Genomic DNA, 6,000 nt, shown 5'->3' on the forward strand with positions numbered 1-6,000 from the left:
TCAGAAGGACATAGTAGGTACTCAAATATGCATGCTAACTGAGCCTTTCCAACAGATTTTCCTAGAGAGCCTTGGGCCACTGGATAAAACATCCCAGGTTTTTATTTTTCCTCTCCTATAATATATAGGAGAGGTGCATGGGCTTCGATGGCAAACAAAAACAGGTTTAAATGCTAGCTCTACAACTTACCTGTTGCTCAATCTTAAATAACCACCTTTCTGGGTCTGCTTCCTTATCTATAAAACCAGAATCCTGGGTGGCTCAGTCGTTAATCGTGTGCCTTGGGCTCAGGTCATGATCCCAGAGTCCTGGGATCGAGCCCCGCATTGGGCTCCCTGCTCAGTGGGAAGCCTGCTTCTCCCTCTCCCGCTCCCCCTGCTTGTGTTCCTTCTCTTGCTGTGTCTCTGTCAAATAAATAAAATCAAAAATATATATATATATAAAACCAGAATCCTAACAATACTTCTTCTTATAGGGTTAACCCTTATGAAGATTAAACGAAATGATGCATATAAAGCACATAGTAGAGTGCCTAGCACATAGCAAACAATCTATAATGATGACTATTATAGCATGATACTTTTCTTTTTCTTGGCCTGCCTCAAGATCTAAGGAAAGGAGAGTGGCTCAATAGTTCTCAAGTTGGCTGGCACAATCTGACCAGTGCTCCAGGTCAGCAAAGCTTTGGAAGTGCCTACTCATGCACCCAGCATAGCCATTAGCTCCCAGAGCTCTCCCCTACAGTCCCAAGGACCAAGCCATATGCATCCAACCTCTGTCCTTGCAGCTAGGCATGGGCTCTAGCTGGGTATTTTGAGTAAATGCTCAAAAATTTGACATCAAGCTGCTCTGACCAAAACAGGGTCTATCTAAACAGTGGAATACAATCACTCCAGGTCCTACTGTCTACCATGACCCCTCAGCCATGCTCCTACAATGCCAGGAACTCACCTAACCTCTGTTATAGCATTTCTGGTACTGAATTTTAATTTGTTTTCGTTTCTGTCTCTCCACCTCACTCATACACTCAACCCCTAGCACAATTCCCGGGATATATTCAAAGACTCAGGACACACTAATGAAATGAACTAAATTTAGTGTGTGGGGAAGAAGGGTGCTCCTCAGACAGATACGACTGAGTGTCTCCATCCTTACATTCTTTCCCAGTTCAAATATGGATGTTCATGGTGACCTGTGCTCAAGAGTATAACTTCAAAACCACCCCCCTCCCCAATCGGGACTTCTCTGATGACTCCCACCTGACTCTGACCTCCCCAGGACTCCAAGACCCTTCCCCACATACCAGAGCTCCTGATTTTCCTACTTATCTTGTTTCTGAGCATGTACCTGTGCATGTCACTTGCTGCTTCCCCATCAGATAGTGAACTCCCGGAGGGCAGACTGGGATTCTTTTCCTCTGACTCCCTCTAACATTCTAAGCATACCCAGACCACAATTTGCCCCTAAAATACAAGGGCTTAGGAGATGGAAATGGGAGAGTTGAGTAGCCTTGATCTTGTCCGAGAGTTCCCTCTGGGTCCCTCCTCCCATCAGGCTAGGGCAGCACCCAGTCACTGGGTTCAACTGTCCAAGGGACATTTCTCTTCCCCCTAAAGCCAGGGAACTGGTAATATCTTATATATGTCACCTCCTCTTCCATCCTTTTCCTTAGTCAACTTCAGGGCCAGACCTGACCTACTCTTCTGGAAAGAATCACCCAGTCGTCTTCATGGTTCTGGAGGAGAGGGGCGGATACCACGGGAATGAAGGATCTGCCTCTCAACATCCTTGTCCAGATGTTCTCACTCAAGCTTATCTGTGGCATTTGTCTGTTTACTTGTCTCTCTTTTCCACGACAGTGGGAGCTCTAAGAGACCAGACGCTGCCTCACTTTTCATCCCTACAATCCCCACACGGAGCAGAACAGCACACTGTGGGGTTCATTTGTATTTGCTAAATAAATAAGTATGTAGCCGGCCTTAAGTTCTTCTCACTTCTCTTCACCCCCACCCCCCACCCCCCGCCCCCAGTCCTCCAGGCCAAACAGACTGAGGACTGAACTTCTCTGCTTCCCCCTCTTCTGGCCTTCTGGTGTCCTAAGGATTTCTTTTTTCTAAAGACTAAGTGATGATCCTCACAACCCAGCTCTCGGATGGTCTTGGAGGACAGTGGTACCAAGGGAAGGGAACAAGATGCAACAACAGAGTGATGGGAGCCTTGGAATTCTGTCCCTCCGTCACTGCAGGAAAGGGACCTCCCTCTGCACCTCCTCCTCAGACATCCAAGCCAGAACTCCCCCCACCCCAGAGAGCAGCCTCCTCCTCCCAGTGCCCCTGAACACAGCAGCCCCGGAGGCCAATCTGCTTCAGCCCACGGGGAGCTCTCTTCACCTCGCTCCAGCTCTCCGGGGAGCCGGCCGACATTAAGGGTGTTGGGGTAGGTAGGGGGGTGGGAGCTGAATGGGGGTGGGTGCAGATATCCCACTGGGGATGGATTCTGGGCAGGTGATGTGTGCCTTGGTTTATCTTTCTGTGTGCCTTGGTTTATCTCTGCGAAGCCTCTGTGATGCCAAACAAGGGATGTGGGGTGAGATTCATTGCGCAGAACCAGCAAAATATGTACATTGTTATCAGAATCCCCCACATAACCTCAGCCCCAATCAAGCATTTCAACGTCAGAACCTTAATCCAATCAGCTCTCCCGGACAGCTCCAGGTGTTGCCTCCTCCCCGGGCCAGGAAACGCCTGGGGCAGCTTCCCGCCCCGCCCCCTATGAGGGGAAGGGGCGCAGAAAGGTGACAAAGGGTAGGACAGCCATCCCCCTAGACGCACGTCCCCCCCCCCCCCCCCCCCCCCCCCCCCCCCCCCGCCACCAGGCAGTGCCTAAGTCCCCTTCAGGGTTGTCGCACGTGAGCTGGAGTCCAAACACTTGGATTTCTAAAGTGAGGGACTCCTAGAGAGATGGGACAGAACCCATCAGCAATATGCTCTTAACCCCTAATTTAAGCCCTGGGGATTTAGCCGAAGTTCCCAAGACAGGAATTGGGCTGTCATTCCCTGTCCGAGGTAGCAAACTCAATTGTGGGGTTAAATGTGAATGAGTCTTTTTCCTCATTTGTGCTATTCTCATTCTTTATCTACACACACACACACACACACACACACACACACACTTTCAGCTGAATCCAAAGGGGAAGATATTAACCCCTCAGAAGTGCGACTCAAGAAAAAGAAAAAAAGTAAAAAAGGAAAACCCATCAGTTTTCTCAACACACACACACACACAAAGAAGTGCCAACTTGGTCAAGACAAAAGGTTAGAATGACACCACCCCCCCCCCCCCCCCCCCCCCCCCCGCATTTCCTTCAATTCCTCCTGCAGTGCAATTCCACCAGATCTAACCATCCCCAAACCAGAGGGGAGGACAGGTCTCTGCCTTCCCTCTTCTCCCGGCTCCCCACTCCCACAGCTGGTATGGCCCCTATCCTCGGGAGCTTCCACTCACCACACACATTTTCCCTGGGCTTCTCCTACTCATGTCTCAAGTTCAGTGGGTTCTGAACCTGCCAGTCTCTGGCCCCATACAAACAATTCAACTCCTGCCCAGCCATGTCTCAAAGGTCTGCAGTCTGCCCCCTTGCTGGAGCTTTGATTGGGCCCCAGCAGGGCTCATCACAGTTCCAAGGGTAGATAAGATACATCAGGCCCTCATCCCAGGCAGACAGACAGGCTGGAAAGGGGCACTGTCATCCATTCCTCCAGACTGAGGGAGGAGGCATCTCTGTCCAACACACACACACACACACACACAGCCCACTGCCAAATGCCAAGGAAGGACTCAGGAGCAGAACCTGGCTCAGGGCAGAGGAGGGGTTGCCATGGGGACCAGAGTCTAGGTGATTCAGCACTCTGCCCTCTCTCAGCCCAGCCCATGGGCCGCACTCATGACAGCGCCTGATGCCAAAGTGCTGACTTGGAGGCTGAGGAAGAATTCTCTCTAAAATCCAAAATTCTCCAACCCTCCAGTGGGGCTCCGCATCCAGGCCTTTGCATCCCAGGGCTCAGAACAGGACCAGGAAGAGGCCCTCAGCCATTCCCTTGGACCCTGCCTCTTGCCCAACCTAGTTTCCCTATGCTTAGCACTCCCTCCCCCAGTCCATCTAGGAAACAAACCTGAACAGCTAGGGGAAGAGGGTGGCCGAGGAGGAACATAAGAGGCCTACTAGCCCGCAGCATCCTCCACCCCCAAACCGTGAATTGGATCAAACATGCAGAAAGGGGTTATAAGTGGATCCTGCAACTGCGGGTACATAGGGCCTTCAGAGCCCCAGGCCTCCCCAAGCAGGGAAGGAAGGCCCCGTGTCAGGTGATGGGGGCTCAGGACAAGCCGTGTGGCTACACAGAGCACCAGGAAGGGCGAATGGGAAAGGTGATGGGTGGCAGGCCAGCTAACAGCCCAGGAGAGGAAGATAGGGTTCTTGAGAGGGACTACGGTGCAGAAGGAAACCAAGAGGCGGCTGGGAAGGGGCTAGGACAGGGTGTGCAGGGGGACCTGGGGAGGACAGAAACTGAGGGAGCAGATGGAGAGACAGGCACACGGAGTGATGGGGATACGAGATCGGGATGAGGACAGGGGAGGCCAAGGAGAGGGGCTGACGGGAGGGGTAGGAAAGATGGGGTCATACAAAGCGGGGTGTGGAGGTAAACAGGTATAAGGGCAGGGCTGTGGATGAGGCAGGGACAGAAGGCAAGGGGAAGAGGTGGAGGATGCAGGAAGGGGGAGGGGAGGCCGCCAATGAGACATTAAGGGTGTTGGGGTAGGTAGGGGGGTGGGAGCTGAATGGGGGTGGGTGCAGATATCCCACTGGGGATGGATTCTGGGCAGGTGATGGTGTGGAGACGAGAAGGGACGGGGATGGATTCTGGGCAGGATGGATTCTGGGCAGGTGATGGTGTGAAGACGAGAAGGGACGGGGATATGGTCCGAGGGGGATGGGGACAGGTCGGGGGATGGAGACGGGCAGAGGAGGGCGGGAACAAGGGGGTGTCGCTAGATGCGTCTCCACGACCCCCGTTCTACCGCACCCCCACCCTTCCGGTATCCGCGCTCGCCTACCTCGGAGGGCGCGGGCTCCGGCCCTGGGCGCAGTCGGTGCTGTCCGCCGCCGGCGCCGCCACTTCTCCCACGTCCCCTGCAGCGCCTCTCGCCGCCAGCCGCCGCATTAGGGCAGAGACGAGCCCGTGCGCGTCCCCGGGCGGCCGGCGCGCCCCCGCCACCCTGCGTGCGCGCCCCCGCGCCCCTCCCTTCGCGCGCCGAGCGGGGACCCGGACGGAGGAGGGCGGGGGAAGATGCTCCGGGCGCCGTTCCGCCGGGCGCGTCGGGGAGCGGCTCGCGAGGCCTGCGCCGCGGGCGGGGGACGCAAGCTCCTGCTTTCTCTCCTCACCCAGCCACGGGCATTGAAAAGGAGCGTCCGTGAAGCCCCCGCGGTATCCGGTTTTGTCCTGTAAATGCCCCTCCACCGTCAGACTGACTTCTTGGAGGCAGAAATGTGTCGGAGAGCTTGTGTTCCCAGGGAGGCTTGCTCGCTTGGGGTAGGCTCTCCAGGGACGTTAGTTGACAAGAATTGTTGGATCCCGGATTGGGGATGTAAGAAAGTTGTGATCCCGGATTGGGGATGTAAGAAAGTTGTGATTCCTGCTGGCGCTTAGCGTGGTCTTTTAAAAACGGGAGATTTTGTTCTGCCCTATGGGGGCCCAGGCCCCGTCCCAAACTTGAGATAGGGTGGAAGAAATCCAGTGACTGGGAGGCCAGAGATCTCAGTGTTATTCCTGGCGCTGTGACTGTCTCTCACAAGGACATGACACTTCCTCAGTGTCCTCCTCCACTGAACAGTGAAAAGTTGAGGACAGAATCCTCCAGGTAACTGACAAAATGTTCCGCTCTTCCCGTTGGCTGCTTTGAGACCTGCAATCAGAGCTATTGGATAAGGACTGTGTCAT

The 6,000-nt window shown here is 54.2% G+C and overlaps 1 protein-coding gene across 8 annotated transcripts in view; it reads right to left on the bottom strand.

Moving 5' to 3' along the window:
• Positions 1-5,213, bottom strand: part of NFASC (neurofascin) — a 181,656-nt gene extending 176,443 nt beyond the window's left edge. For all 8 annotated transcript variants that reach the window (XM_035010233.1, XM_035010237.1, XM_035010235.1 and 5 more), the window contains exon 1: positions 5,117-5,213. The gene's annotated coding sequence lies outside the window, so the exon portion shown is untranslated. The remainder of the gene's footprint in view (positions 1-5,116) is intronic.
• Positions 5,214-6,000: the final 787 nt, after the last annotated feature.

This window comes from Mirounga leonina, unplaced genomic scaffold (genome assembly GCF_011800145.1).
Source record: "Mirounga leonina isolate KUSES-001 unplaced genomic scaffold, KU_Mleo_1.0 Mir_154, whole genome shotgun sequence".
Lineage (NCBI taxonomy): Eukaryota > Metazoa > Chordata > Mammalia > Carnivora > Phocidae > Mirounga > Mirounga leonina.